The sequence below is a fragment of the Hemiscyllium ocellatum genome, chromosome 13 (genome assembly GCF_020745735.1).
Source record: "Hemiscyllium ocellatum isolate sHemOce1 chromosome 13, sHemOce1.pat.X.cur, whole genome shotgun sequence".
NCBI lineage: Eukaryota > Metazoa > Chordata > Chondrichthyes > Orectolobiformes > Hemiscylliidae > Hemiscyllium > Hemiscyllium ocellatum.
In genome coordinates, this window is record NC_083413.1 from 62,484,760 (window position 1) to 62,510,909 (window position 26,150).

At 41.4% G+C, this 26,150-nt stretch overlaps 1 protein-coding gene across 1 annotated transcript in view; it reads right to left on the minus strand.

Annotated features, from left to right (window-relative positions):
• pik3cb (phosphatidylinositol-4,5-bisphosphate 3-kinase, catalytic subunit beta) overlaps positions 1-13,521 on the minus strand; it is a 187,530-nt gene extending 174,009 nt beyond the window's left edge. Inside the window, exon 1 of the mRNA XM_060834867.1 lies at positions 13,239-13,521. The gene's annotated coding sequence lies outside the window, so the exon portion shown is untranslated. The remainder of the gene's footprint in view (positions 1-13,238) is intronic.
• Between the last annotated feature and the right edge of the window lie 12,629 nt (positions 13,522-26,150).

Consider the following 26,150-nt stretch of genomic DNA (forward strand, 5'->3'; position numbering starts at 1 on the left):
AAACCAAAACTAACGGGAGGTAATAATGGCGTTCAGACTTGACTTGCTGCCCAAAGATCAGACATGTAGGGCTAATTCATCTAGCAATCAGGATTTTTAAAATTTTATTAAACTGTTTATCTAGTAGGACATACATATATGTATTATAAACATTGTTTTTATTGTATCTTATCTGTGTACTGTATTTTGGATGGCCGGAACGTATCCGGTTGATTCCCATTATAAAACATGTGCAAGGTTTTCCAAGAAAGTAACCCTTGTTAATAATGGAACCTTACTGTATTATCATTTGCTTCCTATCATTGAGCCAATTTTATGTCTAATCTAATTTGCCATTTTTTACTGCAGCCCCCATCCTTATTCTTTCCTTAGTTATCATCAACTTGTTAGGTCTTCATCAAAAATTTTTGGATTTTCTTTGTGAAATAACTCCACAGAGGCCACAATCCCATGACCAAAACACCCTTTATTTGCACATGGAAAGTTCTTGATACTGAAGCAATCAGGATTGAATGTGTAGAACATGTCTTGGACTGCTTTAATTAATTATTTAATCAGTTAAGGGTGGCCTCAGAGCTTCCAATATGATTGGCCAATGGAATGACCTCCAATATTGAGCATACAGAGGGGCCCAATGAGCATAATTCATCCTGCATTGAAAACAAAAAAAAGTGTGGCCAAAGCTAAATGATTTGACATTGTGAAGAGGAAGTATATCCACAGAGCTGTGTCACAATGGTGGCCAACTCAGTGGAGGGTTGGTTGGGCTGATCAACCAAGGGACAAACAAACAATCATTTCACAAGGCAGACAGTCGCCAAAATGTGCATTACAGATTGGAGCACTGGACTCCAGTTGCCACAAGGAACCTGAATAGGCTCTTTAATTAGTATGTATCCAATGGTTCACTCACCTCTACCTAAATGGATCAAAAAAGGTAGAAACATACCAAACTCCCCAATGCCATTTTTTCATCTCTGCAACCACTCCCACTTCTGATGTAACTTGAAAAATCTGTCCTTTGTATTTTTGCTACCTCCCTTTGGAAAAATTGAATACTGTAACTTTTTTTTGTAAAACAACAGTTATGCATGGGTGCACTTATTTTATATTTTCTTCATTTTCTTCCCCCACCCTAAATTCTGTGGCTAGCAATGTCACAGCACATCCTCTTCTCAATTAGGATCACAGGAATTTCAAGCCAAAATTCTGATCAATTCCAGTTCGTCTGAATTAATCAGAGTTGCCCGGACATGTAGTGTTTATTCCATGGGTTCTGAACCTAGACGCACTGAGGAATAATAGGTGTGCTGAAGCATCAAGTGTCAGCAGGCTATTACACTGTGGGTAATATTACCACTAATCTTAATTCTCACTTTATGGATTGGCTACTCCTACCCATCTCCCCAGTCGACATATGGACAGATGTAGCCCAACTGCAACAGAAACACAGAATCCCTACAGTGTGGAAGCAAGCTATTCAGTATATCAAGTCCACACTGACCCTCCAAAAAGCAACCTACCCAAATCCACCCTCCTACTCTCGTAACCCTGCATTTCCCACAGCCAGTCCACCTAACCTGCTCATCTTTGGACTGTGGCAGGAAACCGGAGCACACGAAAGAAACCCACACAGACACAAGGGAACTTGCAAACTTCACACACGCAGTCATCCGAGGCTGGAATTGAACCTGGGTCCCTGGCGCAGTGAAGCAGCAGTATGACGACTGAGCCACCATGCCGCCCAGGGCTGAGAGCTGCAAGTCCAGCCCAGACAATGGTTTAAAGCTGGACTACCTTTGAGGAAGCCTTGACTTGCATTTCAAGTTTCCCCACAAATGAATACATGGTATTTTGTCCCAGCTACTCCAAGATAAAATTCTCATGCATTTAAAAGGATGTCACTTTTATGGCAAGGTTTTAATTCAATAGTTTTGACTTATAGAAGGAATTGATAAACTAACCATTTTCCCATGGCACTGCTTGCCCTCCAATATTTGTTTCTGAAGTTGGGCCACAGACCTCCATTGTTATAACTCAACCTCATGGGCAAAGTATTCCAGAAGTTTGCTCTGGCTTTTTATGCGATGTTTGACCAGGAGACTCAGACTTTTATTACCTGCCATCAGGTTTAGCATTTACAGGCTTCAGGGATAGGGATGCTACCATTGTTGTGTGACAAGACTCTACACTTTTGTGCTATTATGTCACGTACATTCTCCTTTCAAACCAAATTTCCAAAATAAAAATTTATCAAAAGCTTCTTTGGAAAGTTATCAGAAAGTCAGAATATCGCAGTTGAGTACCTTTGACATAAACAGATTCTGACCATGATACTGAATTAACAAACTACGCAAGATTACAAAAAGATTTAAGCGTGTATCAAAGTTAGAGCAAAGTTAAATTGATACTCACTGACTTGATCCACAAAATCCAGCAACTAAGTATGTCAACACTTGGTATTTTAAGCAACTGACATCCAACCAAACAAACAATGACATACAACCGTAAGCTGGCTAACACACCTACACCAAGATCATAAAAGTGGCAGGTACTTAATCCTTCTGAAGGGAAATAGAATCCAAAAGTAATTTGCAGGATTATTTTAAACTGGTAAATGATTCTGAATTGAATATGGAATGTTGCAGTTTACATTGTTTCAAATTATAACAAGCTTGGAGTGAGAATGTTTAAGTTTACTTTCACAAGATAGAGAGTGTAAATCCCACTTATCATGTAGCTGACGAATCACTATTACCAATTACAGCAATAAATGCTTGTACAAGACAATTAATAGTTATTAAGCCAATTGGAAGATTCAAATACAATAGTTGTTTCAGGCAATTACCCTAAGAATTTTGGGAATTTCTATTAATATTCACTTGAGACTGCCTTGCTAGTTTTATATTAAGTGCTTACATCACAATTTGTTTCACACCAATCTGTCTGTAAAGTTCTTTATCTGCAAACAGCACTTACGATGGCTTGAGCTAATCAGGACAAAAATAAAATCACACCCTTCAATTCGAGAGCAGATTACTATACAGGGGTGCACAAGCCTCTACAATTCAGCCATATCAGAGTCAAAAAGTGTGGTGCTGCAAAAGCATAGCCGGTCAGGCAGCATCGGAGCAGCTCAAGTATAATATTCTGACAACTTTCCTGTTCCTCAGGTGCTGCCTGACCGGCTGTGCTTTTCCAGCACCACACTTTCTGACTGACCTTCAACATCTGCAGTCTCACTTTCTGCTAATTCAGCCATATCACTTCACCAATAAAACTCAAACGATCTAAAGTCTTTGAACTTACATTCACTCAGATTCAAAAGGATAAGTACAGCACCAAGCTAGTCCTTTCAATAAATTTGGATATTACATTTAAGATGATTTTGTTCAAAAATAAAAGGGAACTGAATGGATACATTACAAACCAATCTTAGAAACCCCAAAACATGGTGAGCAGAATTTAATACCCTCCCCATGGCCAGTTTGGCAGAAGGGGTCATTTAATCAGGTGGGAGGATGGCATATGAGGACACTGCCACCTTGATGAAGTCCGTGGATGAGCAGTTAAATTTAAATGTACAGGGCTATATCCCACTGCCATTAAATTTAACCCTGTGGCAGGCAGCAGGGCAACAGCATTCAGGGAGCACAACATTCTAACTCATACAGATGATTTGCAGGAGGGAGAGTTCCTTTCTTCAAAAGGGACTCAATGACTGAGCAAGGGAGGGGGGAACCTTCTTGGACTACTGCAACCGACTGTAGGTACATGTGCAATCCCAGTAGGGAGAGAGTTTGAGGATGTCGACCCACTGACACTAAAGGAGTGGTGATAATATTTCCAAGTCAGATCGGTGGATGGCTTGCAGATAGTGGTGTTCCTATGTAACTGCTGCCCTTACCTTTCTAGATGGAAGTGGTCATGAATTTGGAAGGTACTGTCAAAGGAGCCTTGGTGAATTTCCCAAGCACATCTTGTGGATGATACTCACTGCCTATAGTAAGCATTTGTGGTAGAGGGAGTTTGAGGGTGTGTTGCCAATCCAGTGTGCTGCTTTTTCCTGTTTAGTGTCAAGCTTCAAGCATTGTTGGACCTACACTCATCCATTTAAGAGGGGAGTATTCTAACACATTCCTGACTTGTATCTTGTAGATGGCTGACAGGATTTGGAGAGTCATAATGAGTTACTGCAAGCAGGATTCCTAATCTCTGATGTGCTCTTGTTGCCACAATATTTACATGGTTAGTCCAGTTCAGTTGCTGATTAAATGGTAACTACTGTAAGCAAACAAATTCAATTCTATCTTACCAATTGATTTGATTTTTAATTTTCCAAAAACTTGCAAGCTTGCATAACCCCTAACATTGAAAGCTAATGGCTTTATTAGTAGGATATGTTTTATCAATAAGTTCATGGGTTATTTTAATGGAGGAACAAAAAGAAAAAGTGCTAAAACTGATTCATACCTTTCAGTCTGAATGGGAATATAAAGCAGGTCCTGAAAGTGAAAAGGCTCAGTCTGGTAACATCACGTCTTGAAGCATCTGGTATAACATTCACTTTCTGAATGGGACTGATCAGGACTGAAATCGGCAAGAATGAGATCCCCAAAACAAACCTAACAATATAATATTCTACAGGCCTCAGTCGCAGAACCTTGGGTTAGGTTCCCTCCTATATCTGTTGTTTTCCAGCAATCTATGTAGCATTTATTTTCATAGAATCATTCAGTCCCTATACAGGGAAGGAGACTATTCAGCCCAGAGAGTCTGCGCCAACTCTCCAGAGAGGGAATCCCATCCAAATGCAGCCCCTGCCCTATCCCCATAACCCCACATTTACCATGGCTAATCCACTTAGCCTGCACAGCTTTGGACTATGCGAGGATGGTGGAGAACCTAGCAGAAACCCACACAGACATGGGGAAAACATGCAAACTCCACACAGACAGAGTTGCACAAAAGGTGGAATCAAACCAGAGGTCCTAGCACCCACACAGCAGCAGTGCTAGCCACCCTTCCGTCTGAATAAATAAGAATAATTCTAATTTGCTATTCACTGTGGAAGTGTACACTAATTCCAAGTAAATCTAAAGTGTTCCACCCTCCCCCAACCACCAAGTCCAGATTTCCCATAAGACCACAAGACGTTGGAGTACAACTAAGCCATTCATCTCATCAAGTCTGCTCTGCCATTCAATAAGATCATGGTTGATCTGACGATCCTCAACTCCTGCCTTTCCCCATAATCTTTGATTACATTACTGATTAAAAATCCATCTCAGCCTTATATATACTCTACAACCTAGCTTCAACAGTCATTTGCAGTAAAGAATTCCATAGAGTCACTACCATCAGAAGAAATTCCTCCTCATCTCTTTCTTTAAATGCGCAACCCCATACTCTGAGTAGATCCTCTGATCCTAGACTTTCCCAGAAGGAGAAAACAATCTGTCCACATCTGTCAAGTCCATTTAGAATTATGCATGTTTCGACAAGGTCACCTTATTTTTCTAAATTCCAATGTGTATCGGACCAATCTAATCAACTGAAGACCATTCTCTCTATGTCTGGTATCAGCCGAGTGAACCTTCTGTGGGCTACCTCCAAAGCCAGTACATTTTTCCTTGGATAAGGAGCCCTAAACTGTTTACAGTATTCCACCTGTGGTCAGACGAGTGCCTTGTTTAGTTTTAGCAAACCCCTGCTTTTAGATTCCATTCCCTTTGAAATAAAAAGGCCAACATTCCATGTGTCTTAAAAAAATACTGCTGGGAATCACAGCAGGTTGGGCAGCATCTGTGAAGAGGAAGCAAGCTAAAGTTTCGAGTCTAGATGACTCTTCAGAGCCTGTCAATTTGTCCTTACTATTCCCCGCTGAACATGGATGCTAGCTCTTTGTGATTCACAGACGAGGATTCCCAAATACCCTTAGGAATTTCTGCAGTCTTCTTCAATTTACAAAATATTTAGCTCCCTGTACTTCCTGCCAAAGTGCAAAAGCACTCATTTTCCCACTTTATATTTCATTATTCAAGTTTTTGCTCATTTGCTTAACCAGTCTATATCCCTTTACAAACTACAGGTCTTATAATAAAGTAATTGCCATGAATAATCATGGACGTTATGGGGCTGCATTTTGGAAGCAGATACCAAAGACTGTTAAGGAAACAATCCAATGTCTTGTATCAGATATATTCAAAAATAATGAAATATACATGCTTTTGCACATTAAATATGCAAAAGCAAAGTAGGATGAATTATCACAATTTCTCAACTGTAGAAATACAGAAATAACAAAACACTGCAAGAATTGCTCGGACTACATAGGGTCGGTGTGGACTGGTTGGGCCAAAGGGCCCGTTTCCACACTGTAGGGAATCTAATCTAGACCTGCATATGCTGCATAAACCGGTTGGACTATAACCTGATGTTGTGCGATTTTTAAAACTTTAGCTAGATAAGAAAAGGGTTAAAAGAAAAGCAGGGTTCTCACTCTTCATCACTACCCTTGAACACCACGTGGAAAGTGAATAATAGGAGAGAACAGGAACAGGTTAGCTGTGATGCCCAACATGTACAATAGGCTGCTGGGGGCTGTCATTAAATTTACAGATGAAGAATTATCTCCCAGATTATGTGCCCTAAATGCTACAAAGGTAAGCTACTTTGAAAGAGGCAGAAGATTTAGAAACAAAATTATGTAACATCAAAATGATCTGTTACAAAGTTAGGCACTCACACCACCCATTGTTACACCAGAGCAGGCAAGTTACTTAATTTAAACTATGCATTTCCAGGGCCTTGGCTCACGTAAATCATTAAAATAATAAACAATTAGGATGCCGAAGTCCACAAGTGCTCAATTATGCTTTGGCTATAAATCATTTGGTATGTTTACACTCCCTGTGACAATAGCTCACTTAGATCACAACCTCAATTAAAACAGCTGGAACACAACGTAAATAAGTAATCATCCATTGAAAGCAAAACGAAAGGATGCTATAAATCTAAAATAAAGGCGGAAAGGCCAGGCACCTACAGCAGATAAGACTGCATCTGTCAAGAAGTGTATTAAAACAGGAGTGTGCACTAAAATACTATGGATTGCGGCATAAGCCAGCTCCAATTTTATATTGAAACTCATGACTATGTACAGGTAGCTCTTCTATAAAGCGACGGTTGTGTTCTTGTAGAACCTCCATTATAGAAAAATCGTGCTTTAGAAATGGCGCTTAAAGTGTTGGCGATGAGTCACGTTACAACTAACACATTTTAAAAGTTCACATTTTAGAAAAACTGTCCCCAATTCAACAATCGTGTTACAGCAAATTCACTTTAATGAAATGCTCATTATAACAGATCAATTGTGTTGGTCAATTAGCTCAGCTGGTTAGAGTGTAGTGCTAATAATGCCAAGGTTGTGGGTTCAATCCCGACACTGACCAAGTGTAGGGCTGAGATGGGCTAGCCAGTGATATTTGCAGTGCTGTGTCAGGGTTGGCGATTGCTCTTGGGCGGCTCGGTGGTTAGCTCTGCTACCTCTCAGAACCAGGGTCCAAGGTTCGATTCCAGCCTCGAGCGACTGTCTGTGTGGAGTTTGCACATTCTCCCTGTGTCTGCGTGGGTTTCCTCCCACAGTCCAAAGATGTGCAGGTTAGATGAATTGGCCATGCTAAATTGCCCATAGTGTCAGGTGTATTAGTCAGAGGGAAAGGAGTCTGGAGGGTCGGTGTGTACTGGTTGGGCCAAAGGGCCTGTTTCCACACGCTAGGGAATCTAATCTAGACCTGCAAATGCTCAACATACAAGTCAACTTTCCTTTAGTGATAAATGTACTTGATTCATAATTGTGTTAGCTGCAAACTTTTCACTTTTTTCCATTGTTATGAACGTTTTGCTCACCTTATAATTTTGAATGCACACAGTAGATCAAGAAAGCAATAGAGCATTACAAAGATATGTGGACATTTAAGAAACATCGATACTGAACAGTCTACACATGGCATTGCAAGTGACGAACAGAAAGAGGTCTTCCATTTAAAAAAATGAATTACAAAACTGCTTTCAAGTTAAGAATATTAACGTTTGTTTACTCAAATAATTGCAGTGCAGCACAAGGTTTTGATGTCAGTAGAAAAACTTGTTCAAGAAGTGAAGTCGAGAGGACTCGTCCTTAGAGAAGATATACAAGACCAAATGTTCCATGAGAACAGGGACAAATTAATAATTATATCTTGAAAAACATGAGAAAGAATCACTCCTTGAAAATTAGATTAGATTAGATAACTTACAGTGTGGAAACAGGCTCTTCGGCCCAACCAGTCCACACTGACCCGCCGAAGCATAACTGACCCAGACCCATTTCCTTACCTTTACCCCAGACACAAGAAAATAAGGCTCTCATGGTACTAAACTGCATAGTCAATGGAACAAAATTAAAGTCTACCTATCTTCAAAGTAAAGCCATATTGAAGACCAAGTTCCCTGAAGGAGTTTTTGTGCACTTCCACGTTAAGTTAGACTGGGGTAAAGAATGGAACATGGGTGTGTGGAGTATGTGTCCCAATGAACTACATAAAGAATGCCATTTGTTAGTGTTGGACACATTCAAATACCATAAATGATGAGATCAAGGAACTGTCAGCAAAGAAATAACACTCATAACAGTTATACTAAGGATCTACTATCAATAGCTTAATCTTTAGATAAGTGTCTCAATGAGCCATGAAAAGGTCATGCTTATTTGGAGTAGATACCATTGAAAAAATTAAAATTTGCATATTGATACACATGTTGTGTGGTTTCATTCTCAATTTGTGGAATGTTATTAGTGCACCAAGTATCAACAGGTCATTCAAAAGATGCAGAACATCTCACTCAATGGATAGATAGGAAGTTGATTTGTTGTGAGAGAGATGAAATTTGAAGTGAAAATTCCAATTAGACCAAGGGGAGATTCTTAAGATAATTCTATCGCCAAAGTGGACTTAATTAACTTGCATCAGATACTCAAGATAATGAATTTGATTTTAAAATGCTTTGATTGTTGTTAACACCATCTTTACACAATTAACTCTTGTTTTGCCTTCATAGGCAGCAGGGATTACTACCTGGGACAGCATTCATTGTTTATCCCTAGTTGCCCTTGGGAAGATAGTAGTGAGTTACTTTCTTGAACTGTGGCAGTCATTTGCTATAGGTAAATCCACAATGCAATTAAGAGGGAGTTCCAGGATTTTGATCCAGCAAACTGAAGGAATGGCAATATATTTCCAAATCAGAATGGTGAGCAACTTGGAGGAGAGTTTGCAGGTAGTGATCCCCTCATTCTTTAAGGATAGTGGTCATAGGTTTGGAAGTGCTGCCTAAGGAGCCTTGGCGAATTTCTGCAGCACATTTTGCAAATGATAAGCATTGCTGCTAATCAGCATTAGTGGTGATGGGACCAGATATTTGTGGGTGTGCAGGGCAATCAAATAATCACAGAATCACTACAGTGTGGAAGCAGGCCATTCAGCCTGTGCCCACGCCAACCCTTTGAATAGCATCCCACCCTGTAACCCTGCATTTCCCATGGCTAATCCACCTACTCTGATACTATGGGCAATTTAGCAAGGCCAATCTGCTTAACCTGTGGATTTTAGGACTGTAGGAGAAAACCAGGACACCCAGAGGAAACCCACACAGAAACTCGAAGAATGTGCAAACTTCACACAGAGGCTAGAAGGTGCTTTGTCCTGGATAGTGTTATTTTGCGAGTATTATTGAGTTGCACCCACCATCCTTCAATAAGTTAGTGAATAAGAATTTAATATTAAATTCCTGGTGTTATTTCGTGTTACATTGCAAAATGATCATCCACACCCACACCAGTGGTTCATATGTTAGCCTCATGACTCCAGCTCCATTTTTGGAGTACTTTTGGGATGCTTTTAAAGGTTGACATGTCACCAACTACAGTAAGATTTTTCTCAAACAGCAACGAAATAAATGTTGTTCTGGTTTTGGCCGAGAAATATTTTTTGGCCAACAAAAGCTGGTCTACTGTTCTTCAAAGTGATGCCATGGGCTCTTCCCTAACCATCTGAGGAAACGGATAAGTTTTAACATCTCCCTGAAAGACAGTACCCCTGGAGTGCAGCACTTCCTCAGGTTTTTCGCTGAGGGACCGTGTAGATTTTGAGCTCAAATCCTTGAAATGGAACTTGAAGCTGCTAAGACAGGTGACTGTGGTATCACAGACTCACGGCTAATTGCTCGAGGTCTACTGTGAAAAGTTACATTATCTCGACTTAATATCACCTGACCCGCTGAATATTTCCAGCACTTCACATTTCGACTTTAAGTCATTAACTAAACTGAATGAAGAAATGATTTGGAGATGCCAGATGTTGGACTGGGGTGTACTAAGTTAAAAATCACAACACCTGGTTATAGTCCAACAGGTTTAATTGGAAGCACACTAGCTTTCGGAGCGACACTCCTTCATCAGGTGATTGTGGAGGGCTCGATCATAACAGAATTTATAGCAAAAATTTGCAGTGTGATGTAACTGAAATTATACATTGAAAAATTGATTGTCTGTTAACTCTTTCATCTGTTAGAATACAGTGATAGTTTAATTTCTTTCATGTGTAAATCACAAAACCCTTTTTTTTAAAAAGTTGCATTCTTGGGTTAGCTTTAACAACGGTGGTAGCTAGACAATATGTTGAAGGTGTTAGCCCCCTGTGTTCTCTGTCTATGATGTTTAGATTTATTCTAATCTAAAAAGTGAGATAACGGAGTTTTACATAAATTCATGCAGATTTTGAGCTCAGAGTTCTACATGAATGTATGCAGTTTTTGAGCAAAGTGCAATGTAACTCTGCAAGTACAAATTCACCCCACAAAATATATGTGTACATGTGGGTCTTTGTCTGTCTGTGTGTGTGTGTCTGTCTGGGGTGGGGGTTGTGAGTGTGAGAAAGTGTGTGTGTGTGTAGTGGGTGCAGAGTGTCTTAAGTCTGTGAGGGGGTGCATGTGTGAGTGCAGGAGTGTGTGTGTCTATAAGGGTGTGTGTGGGTGTATGTGTGTGCATCTGTGTGTACCTGTGTCTATGTGTATGAGAGTGTGTGTGTGTGTGTGTGTGTGTGTGTGTGTGTGTGTGTGTGTGTGTGGGGTGCAATGGTGATCACCTGTAATGTGACATGAACCCAAGGTCCCAGTTGAGGCCTTCCCTATGGCTCCCATAGGGAGGGCCTCAACCGGGATCTTGGGGTCATGTCACATTACAGGTGACCACCATTGCACTACACACACACACGGACACAGGTACACACAGACACCCACACACACCTTTATAGACACACACACTCCCACACTCACACATGCACCCCCTCACAGATTTAAGACACTCTGCACCCACTGCACACACACACACACACTTTCTCACACAATCTAAATATCAGGTCATAGACAGAGAACACAGGGGGCTAACACCTTCAACATATTGTCTAGCTATCACCATTGTTAACAGCTAACCCGAAAATGCAACTTTTAAAAAAAGGGTTTTGTGATTTACACATGAAAGAAGTGAAACTATCACTGTATTCTAACAGATAAAGGCTTAACAGACAATCAATTTTTCAATGTATAATTTCAGTTACATTACACTGCAAATTTTTGCTATAAATTCTGTGTTACGATCGAGCCCTCCACTATCACCTGATGAAGGAGCGTCACTCCGAAAGCTAGTGTGCTTCCAATTAAACCTGTTGGACTATAACCTGGTGTTGTGTGATTTTTAACTTTGAATGAAGAAATGTTGCTTATTGAAGATTCAAGCTTTTGAATCAGACCTCGTCTCTCCTCTCAGGTGAATTTAGCAGATGCAGAGGTATTTTGAAGTGCAGAAAAATTATTTCCAGTAGTCCAGCCAATATGTAGTCGTCAACCAACGTCATTACAGCAGGTCGTTTGATAATTTATCTAATTACTGTTTGGAACCTTGCAGTTAGTAAATTAGCAGCTGCGTTTCCTACATTACAACAGTGACTAGACTTCAAAGTGCAGTGCATTACTTCCTTAGAAGCTTTTTGGATCCAAGGATCTGTGATGTGTTTTTAAACGTAAGATTTTTTTTAAGCTTCAAGGTCAATTTTAATATTTACAAGCATCCCTGTTACATTTTTATAAAAAAAGTTGTTTGGTGTAGAATTGGGGTTTAAAACAGCGTTACCCCAATGTGACAAATCTTTAAAATAGAAATTAGACACAGACTGTTTGGGTTGAATTGACAACTCGCTTTGCCTATTCCCAAACGTCATTCATCGTGAGAGGAGCTTCAATACAGTGTGAGGGTCCCTCGTTCAGTTAGTCGATATCTACAGGGCTACAAAGTTGGAGTACGACCACCAGTCTGTCCTGAACTCAGTCTGTAGTGAATACAGTACTGCGTTAACACGATGAAATCAGACACTATTGGCAGCTGATATGAGGACGCCAGGGTTGGACTCAACTCCAGACTCCCACAGAGTGAATCAGCAACATAAGGAGTTAAACAGACAGGAATGTTTTCTTATTTGTGAAGCGAATGGTGAGAAATACATGTGTGTGTACAAATGCAAACAAGATCGTGAAGAGCAAAAGGACAGAGGAGCCCTACAGGTACGAGGTATAGTTATGATTAATCTGGCACCCCATCAAAAAAAAGTTAAAAAACATAAACCTCTTCTGAGCGAAGTGATTTGTCAGTCACGCTGCAAAGGTTGGATAGACAGCCGGCATTGACGCAGGTTTGATCAAGCCATGAGACTTGCGGTTATTACAGAGAACTATTTGTTTTTTTATTAATCAACATGGCCCCAAGGGAGATGGCGTTCAGGAGGCGCTGGGTGTACTCGGGCGCAGAAGCCTCGGCCAGATCGGGTCACTTGGCAAATCAACACGGTGAGCGAGCTCAGACCGCGCAGCTTCCCCAACCTGCAGGATCCGCTCCCCTTCCTCCCAGCCGCCGGCAGTTAACCTACCACTCAGTGGCTGACTGTTCAACAAATAAACACCCAACTTCGAACTCCCCGCAAACTTTCACACAGAAAACTTTACAACACCACACCTCCCGCCCCAACCACACACACAAATATAAAAGAAATACCCATTAGACGATCCTGTAAACGCTACAGTTTATATCACAAAAAAAGTGACTTTTACCCATTGCCGAAAAGCTACATTTGAGACGAAACAGATACCTTTCAAAGGCACGATTCCCTGTGACGAGGCGAGGTGAATGTTTGTTTTGTTCAGCTCAATGAGCTTCAACGCTGCCGGTATTTTCTAAGCAAGCTCTACTTCAATCCCTGCTTGATCCTCAGGCGACCGGCCTAGGCTGTGTTACAGAGCAGTTTTTTGTTTGTTTTCGTCGGTTGTTGTTAACTTGCTCAGATGGTTACTTTTGATGAGGTCACTATAACCGACCAGCGAGACAACTCCAACTTCTGAGCCGCAGTGAAGTCCAAACCAGGAAAATCAGCTGAGATTTCACCCGGAAATACATTTGCAAAGAGCCCTCCTTCGGCTGAGCTAGTTAGTCATTGTGCTGTTTTTTTATGTAAACTGATTCAATAATTGATTAAACACAAAGCAAGTATAGATGCACTTTTCACTAAATAATAAAGGGGCAGTTAATGTCACCTATGTCGATTTTCTTTCATTGACCGCTCACAAATTTTACAAATGATAAGGGCACTTCTTCGTCAAATATTGCAAGAAAGTTTAAATTTAATTTAAATCCTTTTAAAATGACTTTACAGCACAGAATGATTTTTTTTGTTGATTTTACATTATGTTTGGATCTATGAGTGCATTATGCAGTACTAATTTGGAATCTGCGGTGTATAAGTGTTTAAGCGACCTTTTCATACACAGATTTTTAAAAAAAAACACGAAAGAATTTCGGATGCTATAAATCAGAAACATAAAAATGCTGGAAATTCTCAGCATGTGTGGCAGCATCTGCGGAGACAAATCAGAGTTCACGTTTTAGAGTTCTGAGGAAAGGATACTTGACCTGAAGCATTAACTCTGATTTCTTTCCACATATGTTGCTGAGACTGGCTGAGTTTTTCCAGCAATTTCTGTTTTTGTTTTGATGCACTTTGTAGCTTATCACATTTTAGCCTATGAAATGTATATCACACAGAGTTAGGTTCTGTTGAGTCAGGTTTCTTGAAGTTTGTTAATAGCACTGACTAGTTATCTGGCTACAATATCGCAGACAAACATACATTTTAAGGTTCTTTGCTGCCTAATGTCACTGTACGTTGCTGACTGATTGAAGGTACCACAACAATTCCACTGCATGGAAAGGAGGCAGTTATCTTTTTTTTCTCGGACAACACATATTGTGATACTACACAACCGTTTTAAATGTACAGTCCCTTTTGGTCTAGAATCTATGCCATAATACAATATTCTCCTTTTTAAAAAATGGGAACCCTTTTTCCAATAAACATTCACAAGAATGCATATAGATATATTGTCTCAATACATTCAGATAACACACCAGTAGAACATGACCAGATCAGGTACAATTATCACAACTTGATGGTGGAGCTTCACTTTGCAGTGTGCTGTCTGTTGTTGTAGATGGTTGTACATCACTTATCGATGTGTGATTGTTGTTTAGCATAATATCTTTGGTATCCAACTGGTTATCCATTCTGATGGCTATTTGTTCATACGCCATTTGGATATGTTGTCTATTGCCTCGAAGGATTTGATTTTCAATAAGGCATTCAACAAGGTTCCCATGGGAAACTGATTAGCAAGATTAGATCTCACAGAATATAGGGAGAACTAGCCATTTGGATACAGAACTGGCACAAAGGTAGAGGACAGACAGTGGTGGTGGAGGGTTGTTTTTCAGACTGGAGGCCTGTGACCAGCGGAGTGCCACAAGGATCGGTGCTGGGTTCTCTACTTTTCATCATTTATATAAATGATTTGGATGTGAGCATAAGAGGTACAGTTAGTAAGTTTGCTGTTGACACCAAAGTTGGAGGTGTAGTGGACAGCGAAGAGGGTTACAATAGGATCTGGACCAGATGGGCCAATGGGTTGAGAGGTAGCAGATGGAGTTTAATTCAGATAAATGTGAGGTGCTGCATTTTGAGAAAGCAAATCTTAGCAAGACTTATACACTTAATGGTAAGGTCCTAGGGAGTGTTGCTGAACAAAGAGACCTTGGAATGCAGGTCCTTGAAAGTGGAGTCGCTGGCAGATAGGATAGTGAAGAAGATATTTGTTATGCTTTCCTTTATTTGTCAGCGTATTGAGTACAGGAGATAGAAGATCATGTTGCAGCTGTACAGGACATTGGTTAGGTCACTGTTGGAATATTGTGTACAATTCTGGTCTCCTTCCTATCCAAAATATGTTGTGAAACTTGAAAGGGTTCAGAAAAGATTTACAAGTATGTTGCCAGGGTTAGAGGATTTGAGCTATAGGGAGAGGTTGAACAGACTGGGGCTGTTTTCCCTGGAGCGTCGGAGGCTGAGGGGTGATCTTAAGGAGGTCTATAAAATCATGAGGGGCATGGATAGAATAAATAGACAAAGTCTTTTCCCAGTGGTGGGAGAGTGCAGAACTGGAGGACATAGGTTTAGGGTGAGAGGGGAAAGAGACCTAAGGGGCAACTTTTTCACACAGAGGGTGGTATGTGTGTGGAATGAGCTGCCAGAGGAAGTGGTGGAGGTTAGTACAATTGCAACATTTAAGAGGCATTTGGATGGGTATATGAATAGGGAGGGTTTGAAGGGATATGGGCCGGGTGCTGGTGGGTGAGACTGAATTGAGTTGGGATATGTGGACGGCATGGATGGGTTATCTCTATGACTATTACTATTACAATGTCATCCGAGTTAGGCTGGACAAATGAGGTATCCTTTTGCAAACCATCTGGGTGAAAATCTAATCTGTATGATTGTTCTGTTTCAAGTCCGATACCTCTGTATGATCATTGATAATGCATCTGTGCCAGTTTGTCTCTTGTTCTGACATTACATTGGCACATGTGGTTGGGTGTTGAATATATGGTGAAGAAGAACAATGTGGATCTGCCTCCCAAACATGAGAACTGCTAATGAGAGTAAACCATTGCCTACAGGAGCAGTACGTAGATTTGACATAGCTGTGCAAAAATCTTGACAACGCATTTTAAACATAACTATCATGGATTTTGCAATTAACAATACAAGTTGTGAAAAGAAGTAGTAGTAGTAGTAATATGTTGAACATCCCATTTCCTTCACATATTTTGGCAGAGTGCTTCAGTGTACTGTGGACTGATGTTGGACACAATTTCTTGCAGTGGATGAAACAGACTGAAAATGACAGCTAATTAGCAGTAATATTTAATTTGTCCAACAAAAGCAACTTTGATGAAGTAGTCAACAGAATATAATTGTGTCCTTCTCCCCTTCACTGTTTGATCACACAGCATTGCCCTCTTTGATGTGAAGGGCACTGCTTGTCACTGGCCACAAGGGTGTTTTCCTATTTTTCCTGGTGGTGGAAATTGAATAAAGATTTGTGCACTTTGTGTCTCTCACTGTGTCTCACACCTGCACACACACACTATGGGTGCTGGGGAAAAAAATAAGCACAAAAAAAACAGAAGTGTAGCATTGTCCTAAAAAAAAGTATAATTGTGTCCTTGTACATGGAAAATATCAGTCACAAACTTAGACCATAAAATGTAGAAGAAGGAGCAGGCCATTCAGCCCATTGAGCCTGCTGTACCTGCTAATCTGATAATCCTCAACTCCACTTTCCTACCGTTTCCCTATAATGCTTGTTTTGCTTACTGATTTGAAGTTTGTTTATCGTAGTCTTGTCTGAACTTAATGACCCAGCCTCAATAGATTAATAAAGAGTTCCACAAATTCTCTATCCTCCAAGTTAGTAATTCCTCTTTATCTCTGTCTTCAATTTGCAATCTCTTATTGTGAGATTATGTCCTAGACCTGGTACAAGACTCTTTCACAAGGGGAGTCAGCCTTTCTGCATCTAACCTGTCAACTTCCCCCAGAATCTTGTATGTACATCTCAGTGGGAATCTTGTGGAAGAAGAGCTTCTCTTGGTTTTTAAAGTTGCTGAAGCTGATATGTTTCACAATAATTTATAAGTTAACTGATGTTCTTATTGGTGATGGTCCAACATACAGATTCATGCACTGATCACTTGGGTTTAAGTTTACATTCTTTTAGAATCCTAGTTCACCTTGGCATTACCAGAATGAACATATGAGCTTGGGGACCTGTTGGATGAATTTAGGTCAGCCCCGATGATCATCTTTTTTAACTATTCCACTGATCATCATCTGACAAGGCTTATTGAATCTACTTGGCCCGGCTTTAATGAAAATATCTGGATTCGTGTTGTTATCTGGAATCTTTGATGTTGCAACAGATGGGTTTGTCACTTTGTGGATCACAATAATGTATTAATCCATGCATACTGGTAGATCACAGACTGAAGGTCTATCTGTTCCACTGATGTAAAAGTTTTCATGTATCTGAGGATCTGAATTAGCATTTAAGTAGGATAATGTCAGTGCAAGAGATGTTGGATCTGGTGTAAACAGTTAGTGTATCTGGCATGACTGCACCTCATTGTGTCAGTTTTCTGTGTTTCTCTTAAGTAAGATGCATAAAAGGATGATATTTGCACTGGCACCAGTGTTGATTTTGACCTAAAGTGTATATCGTCCAACCTTTTTGGAATATATCACTTGGATGAAGGTAAAGGCTTCAGCTTAACTGATGGCATCCAGGTTGTGTGTCAAGTTTACCAACTGTACCATTTGACTGGGTAAGATGTAATATTGTGGTTATCTCTTGGACTTCACTGACCTGCTTGTGTGCCATGGATAGAACATTGGTAGCTTCTTGTTTGGCTCTTCTTCGCTTGCTGTTGCAGAGCATTGTGTAGTACTTTGGGATTCTCTGATCATTAGACTTCTTCTATATTTTAGCCCAATATCACTTGTTGAAAATAATTTACACGTCATGAAATGCTGGTTACTGCCTTGGTGGGTGAGACAAATCACACCTCATTCTGAATGGTCCACTGACCTATTGATGACTATAGCATTTGTTATGGATACAGTAGTTGTTCCAGAGTCAAACACTTGCTGCTGACCTGCTACAATCGTATCAAACCTATGTTCTTCTTCTAGTAAAAGGCCAATGGCATATTTCATGTGTTTGACTAGAAGTGCTTTTCTGTAAGTTTTGATAGGTGTACAGTCAATGTGCATTTCTACAAACTTTTCAGCTAAGTTAGTTTTATCGAAATCACATTCCATGCCTTTGAGTGCACCAGCCTTTCCTTTCCATGCACCAGCCTATGAATTACTCAATTATTTTATTTGACTGCTGGTGTTATGAAATGGAGTCAAGCCTTTATACCCTGAAATTAACTCAAATTTTAAGTTGATGTCAAGGAACCTGAAAATCTTGTCAGGATCTTCATAGTCAACATCAGAGATATTGAAGAATAGGGTGTAGGTTTGCTCGCTGAGCTGTAGGTTTGATATCCAGATGTTTCATTACCTGGCTAGGTAACTTCATCAGTGGCGACCTCCAAGTGAAGCGAAGCTGTTGTCTCCTGCTTTCTATTTATATGTTTTAAACATATAAATAGAAAGCAGAAGACAACAGCTTCGCTTCACTTGGAGGTCGCCACTGATGAAGTTACCTAGCCAGGTAATGAAACGTCTGGATATCAAACCTACAGCTCAGCGGTGCAAACCTACACTCTAAACCTCAACCTGAGCTACAAACCTTCACAAACCTTGCATATTGAAGAATTTTGTTCCCTACAATACACATAGTAAGAAAAATTTTGATAGCGTGTCTGTCTTTATCAGACATCTACCAATCAATAAAGTAAAAATTGATTCTTTCTTTCTTTAATTATTTGAAGCTCTGACAGATGTCAGTGGATTGTCTGCTGTCTATGGTTAGGTGTTTGCTTTCCATCTTAGCTTGTTCTTTAAAATGAAAGCAAGAATGTAATTTGTGATGTAGTTTATTTTTTTGCTTTTCATTTGCTTTTCATTTGCTGGTTTCTCTCTTTCCTTATTGTATGTTGATGCCCCTTTAAAAGTGATAGGCTTGTGTCTGTTAGGTGACAATCAGGTCAAATGAAGTGATGTCTTTTTCAATTTTTGTGCTGATTTGGAACAGAAATTGGCAAAATCAACTTATGTCTGGGCACAGGTAAGGCATCTTTAATATAGAAAACATTTTTATTGTCTTTTTTTCCATGTATTTTGGTCCAGGATTTCTTTCTGAGATCATATAAGTCCCACAGCACTTTTAAACTGCTGTTTTTTTTGTCCTGAGCCTCTTGTCCCCACTGTCACATTTTCAGCCTTTAGCATTCTCTTATTGCTATTCACTTGCTGTCAGAAATTTGGTCCTTGTGTACTGCAACAGTTTCTACCAGCACAATGCATTACTATACAATAAACGAAAGAACATATATCACAGAGAATCCGTTTCGCATTCAATAACGTATTTTGACGTTTATAGGAACAGAAGTAGCCCCTCAATCCTACTCCAACATTCTAGGTCATAGATGATCACCTACTTGAGCACCATATTAGTCCCCTATCCCCAGATCCTTTGATGTCATGAACAAGTAGAAATTTATCAATTTTGGTCTTGATAACTTCTAAGCCCTCTTTTTTCAGAATTTCAAAGATTCGTTGTGATCTGAGTGTCGAAGTTTCCATTATTTCAGTCCTAAATGGCATGCCTTTTATTCTGAGACTGTTCCTTTGTTCTGGATCTTGCCGCCAAGGTAAACATTTTTTCTCCATATTCTCTGTCTATTTCTTCCCATTCTTCAGAGAGTACAGGTCCTGTCTCTTCAGTCTCTCCTCACAGCACAGTCCCACTCATCCCAGGAGTCAGTTTAATGAACCTCTGCTATACTGCCTTGATGCCAAATATATCCTTCCTTCGGAAAGGGGACTAAAACTGCACATCATACTCCAGGTGCAGTCTCACAATGTTTTATACAACTGAAGCAAAACTTCTTTGCTACTATATTCAAATCCTCTTGTGTTAAAGATTAGCATATTGTTTGCCTTCCAAAGTGCTTGTCACACCTGCATGCTCGTTTTCAGCGACTTATGAACAAGAACATCCATTAACAAGTGGACATTAACACTTTGCAGTCCATATCATACCCCAATTGCCCAGTCACTTAGCCTGTATAAATTCCCCTGAAACCTCTTTATATCTCCTTTACAATGCACATTTCCGTTAAGTTTTCCATCATCTGCAAACTTGGAAATATTAGAATCAGGTCATTGATGTTGATTTTGAACAGCAGGAGAACAAATCCTGATCCTTGCAATACTGTCCTGGTCACAGCTTGCCAATTTGAGAATGACACATATATTCCTACTCTCTGCTTCCTGCCTGTTAACCAATCCTCAATCCATCATTGTATATAATCTTCAATTTCATGTGCTTTAATTTTGTTCTTTAACCGTCTGTGTGGGATTTTACCAAAACCCTTCTGAAAGTCCATTTACACCATATCTCCTGTCCCCTTTATTGACTCTATTGGTAATACCCTCAACAAATTTGAACAGCTTGGCCAAACATTATTTCCCTTTTGTAAATCCATGTTGACTGTTGATCTGACAATTGTTTTGGATTCTTTCTCCACAGCATTGGGGCTCATTAGATAGTCTATACATCGATGGAAGACACCTATAAATATTGTATTCTCCTTTTTATGTGCACCTGCAATTTACAGGGCATCATATTACCACTATTGTTTGGTGGCCTATAAACCACTCTGACACATGTTTTCTGTCTTTTGCTGTTCCATAACTCCACCAAACAGACTGTACAATGTATTCTTGTGATTGACAATTCTCTCCCTAATGCACTGCCCTGAAATCATTTTCCTTTTTGCCTGTTCTTCTTAAACATTGAATCTTTTAACTGTTACATCAAACCCTTTTTACTTCAGTTAGTGGCATCAATTCACTGATGCTTAATGCATTCAGATAGAGTGCTGTTAATTCTGCCTTTTAAAAACAATTTCGTAATTTGACCTTGGTCGATTCTAGGATTTGTTTCTATGCTTTCCACTTTCATTTACAGCCTTTCCATTTCCCATAACCAGCTTTTATTTTATTCTGTCTGAATTCTGTCTTATGTTCCCACTCACCCTGACAAGTTATTTTAAACCCTCTCCTAAAGCACTAGCAAACCTCCCTGCAAGGATATTGGTCTCCGTCCTGCTAAAGTGTAATGAGAGCCTGTCTGAGAGAGGCAGGGAACTTCTTCAAAATAGGCATAGTCCTGTATAGATCTCACCCACCCAGAAATCCAAAGTACTCACTCGGCACATCTTTTAAGCTCCCTGGACTGGGGGAGTTCAGAACTAGAGGGCATAGATTTAGTGTCAGAGGGAAAAGATTTAAAAGGAACCTCAGGGGCAACATTTTCATGCAAAGGATGGTGTGCGTGTGAAATGAGCTACCAGAGGAAGTGGTGGAGGCTAGTACAATTGCAATGTTTAAAAGACATCTGGATGGGTATATGAATGGGAAGGGTTCAGAGAAATATGGACAAAGTGTTGGCAAATGAGAATAGATTAATTTAGGATAACTGGTCTGCATGGACGAGTTGGACCGAAGAGTCTGTCTCTGTGCTGTACATCTCTATGACTCTATGACTTAATGTTCATTTGTTCAATCTTCCTATTTCTATAACCACATGCATAGGCTACTGAAAACAGTTCAGAGATGACTATGTTAGAGGTCCTACTTTTTCAGTTTCATCCCTAGCACCTAAATTCTACTTTCAGGACCTCATCCCACTTTTTACTTAAGTTCGATTGTTATTATTCATAGGCTGTGGGTATCACTGGCTGGGTCAGCATTTATCACCATTCTCTAGCTGCACTCGAGGATAGTGATAAGCTGCCTTTTTGAACCATTGGGGTGTGTACATCCACATTTAATGGACTCTTATGACATAGTGGTCGTGCCCCTACCTCTGAGCCGGGGGGGGGCTGAGTTTGAGTCTCACCTGGTCAAAGGGTAATGACATTTCTAATTAAAAATATCTCCACATTACACTTAGGAAAGGAGTTCCAGGATTATGACCCAGTAACCTGAGGGAAAGATAATGTCTTTCCAAAGATGATGAGTGACTTGGAGTGGAACTGCAGGTGATAGTATTTGCATGTATCTGCTGCCTTGTCCTTTTTGATGGTAGTGATTATGGATTTAGAAGATGATGACAAAATAAACCTTGGTGAATTTATGCAGTGCATTTTGTAGATAGTACACATTGAAGTACTGCACACCAGTTTGGTCAGAGTGAATGTTTGTGGATGTTGAGCTATCAACCAGGCGGATTTGTCTTGGCTGATTTCCTGAGAGTTATTGGAACTGTACTCATCCAGATAAGTGGGGATTATTCTATCATTCCAGATAGATTTTTGGTTGGAGGTGGTGGACAGGAGGCTGCAGGATTCCTAGCCTCTGTCCCGCTTTTGTAGCCATTGTATTTATATGGTGAGTCCAGTTCAGTTTCTGATCAATGGTAACTCCCAAGATGTTGTAACTGGGGGCTCAATTATTTAAATGCCATTGAATGACAAGGGTGATGGTTAGATTAGATTAGACTTACAGTGTGGAAACAGGCCCTTCGGCCCAACAAGTCCACACCGACCCGCAATCCACCCATACCCCTACATTTACCCCTTACCTAACACTACGGGCAATTTAGCATGGCCAATTCACCTGACCCGCACATCTTTGGACTGTGGGAGGAAACCGGAGCACCCGGAGGAAACCCACGCATTCTCTCTTGTTGGAGATGGTCATTGCCTGCCACTTGTCAATCCAAATCTGGATACTGTCCAGATCTTGCTAAATTTGGATATGGAGTCCTTCATCATCTGAGGAATTACAAATGACAATGCACATTGCAAAATCATCAGCAAACATTGCCACACTTGACCTAATGATGGAGGGAAGGTCATTGATGAAGTTGCTAAAGATAGATGGACCTAGGACAGTCCTGTGTGGATCTCCTGCAGAGATACCCTGAAATTGAGATGGCTGACCCATCTTCCTTTGTGCCACACCCATCCTCCTTTGTGCCAGTTGTGAGTCCAACCAGCACAGAGTTTCCTTCAGTTCCCATTGACTTCAGTTTTGCAAGAGCTCCTTGATGCTACATTTATGTCAATGCTGCCAATGTGGACAATGACCATAAGTTTTTCACCCTCCCCCAAACGAACATCTTTTTCAATCACTCTGTGACATTCTTGACCCTGTCAATGGGAAAGTAATATACCATCCTGATGTCACATCTACAGCAACAGTTGCCCTAACAACTGAACCATTTGCCATTATAATCCTTCCACTCATATTACACCCAACCCCTGTCGCTGAACCACATGCTGTACCACAAACTTGGTTCTCACTATGTTCTCGGGGTGGCACGATGGCTCAGTGGTTAGCACTGCTGCCTCACGGTGCTAGGGTCCCAGGTTCAATTCCAGCTGTGGGTGACTGTCTGTGTGGAGTTTTCACATTCTCCCTGTGTCTGCGTGGGTTTCATCCGGATGCTCTGGTTTCCTCCGACATTCCAAAGATGTGCAGGTCAGGTGAATTGGCCATGCGAAATTGTCCATAGTTGTTAGGTGCATTAGTCAGAGGAAAAATGGGTCTGGGTGGGTTACTCTTCGGAGGGTCAGTGTGGACTTGTAGAGCCGAAAGGCCTGTTTCTACACTGTACGGAATTTAATCTAATCCCCTATCTTCATCAGTATCTAGAAAGGAAAATTGATTGGTGATGGAATAGGCCCAAGTGACTCCTAAGTTACCTTCCTGCTCTTTCGAAGTTGTCTGCTTGTCATCTATTGCCTCCCTGCATCTCCTGCTCTCAAACTGTGGTGTGAGAAATTTGTTTAAAGCACTTTACTGTAGTTCTCATCTTTACAGATAGCACCACAGTGGCGCAAGCCATCACTTCATCCGGACCAAGTGTATGCAGCTGGAAACATTTCTCACACATGTGATAATCTGAGCTTCAGTCCATGTCACTCTAGTTTAAGGGGGCTCTTGTTGCAGAATGTTATCCCTATCTCTGAGCCAGGAGACCTGGGTTCAAGTCCGACCAGCTCCAGCAGTGTGTAATAACATTGAGTAGAATAACCTTTATTGTCACATGCACTTGAATAAGTGCAATGTGAAGTGTGTAATGTTGCCTCTCAGCACCATCTTAGGTACAGGGTACCTAGGAACAGATACTCTATTTGTTGTCACAGAATTGAAATAGTAAAACAAATAGACTAGCGTGGGAATGCAGGGTCTAAAAGTCCAGAACGAGAATAAAAGTGTCTTTAAAATACTCAAAGTTATTGTCCTTTTCCACTGAGTCCGTGCCCACTGGGCTTCAGAACACGAGGTCACACAGTCTCCACAGGAAGAGCTCATCCACTCAGCCAGCCCACATTCACCCTGCTCCCTGCTCCGGGACTTGGTTTGCAACTCGGTCTGCTCCCTACTCCGGGACTCACCCTGGACTCACTCTGCTCCCCGCTCCGGGACTCATCCGCGACTTGCTCTGCTCCCTGCTCCAGGAGTCGCCCTGGACTCACGTTGCTCCCCGCTCTGGGACTCACCCGCGACTTGCTCTTCTCCCTGCTCCAGGACACACCCGTCACTCACGCTGCTCCCCACTCTGGGACTCACCCGTGACTTGATCTGCTCCCTGCTCCAGGAGTCGCCCTGGACTCATGCTGCTCCCCGCTCTGGAACTCATCCATGACTCGCTCTGCTCTCCGCTCCGGGACACAGCCCGTGACTCGCTCTGCGCCCCGCTCTGGGACACAGACCGTGACTCGCTCTGCGCCCCGCTCCGGGACACAGCCTGTGACACGCTCTGCTCCCCACTCTGGGACTCACCCGCGAATCACTCTGCTCTCCGCTCTGGGACACAGCCCGTGACTCACTCTGCTCCCCGCTCCGGGACACAGCCCGTGACTTGGTCTGCTACCCACTCCGGGGATTGGCCCACACTCGCTCTGCTCTCTGCTCTGGAACACAGCACGTGACTTGCTCTGCTCCCCACTCCAGGACTTGGCCTGTGGTTGCTGTGCTCCCACTCCGGGAGTTGGCCCATGACTTGCCCTACTCTCCTCCAGGACTCGGCCCGTCCTCGCCCTGCTCCCCACTCTGGTCTCGGCCTGTGACTTGCTCTATAATCTGCTCCAGGACTCAGCCCACACTCTCTGTGCTCCCCGTTCCAGAATGTTGCCCACGTTGGCTGTGCTCCCTGCTCTGGAACTCAGCTCGTGACTTGTTCTGCTTCCCGCTCCAGGACTCTGCCTGTGAGTCACTCTGCTCCCTGTTGCAGGCTCTGGCCCATGACTCATTTCCAGTACACAGCCCGCGCTTGCCTTGCTCCCTGCTCTGGGCTCTGACCTGCGATCGCTCTGCCCCGCTCAAGAACCCGCTCCCTTCGTCTCACCTCCAGGCAAGTTTGTATATGAACAGGTTGATTGTGAAATAACTAATCTACACTTCACTGTATTGATTACTCCCTGCATGCCCAAGGATGGGCATTCCATTGTCACCAAACTCCCCTGTCATCCCTTCAGTCTACCTTTAGACTATTTACTTCAAACTGGAGATGTAAACACAGAAAGTAAAGGACCTCACAAATTAGCTCCAATGAACCTAGTTAACCTATTCCTGTCAGTGATGCTGACTGTCTTGCATCTTCTTCTCAGCCATTATTCTAGGTGCTGCTGTATATTTGTGGTTCTATCTCACCTGTCTCTCGAGATGCTGCTGACTACCCATCTGAGGCCCCTTCTCTCAACTTCTCTTCTAAGTGCTGCTGACTGCCTGTCTTAAAGGCGTGGTATAGATCGAGTGAATCCTTAGAAGAGTATAAAGGAAGTAGGCGCATACTTAAGAGAGAAATCAGAAGGGCAGAAAAGGAACATGAGGTAGCTTTGGCAAATAGAATTAAAGAGAATCCAAATGGTTTTTACAAATACATTAAGGACAAAAGGGAAACTAGGGAGAGAATAGGGTCCATCA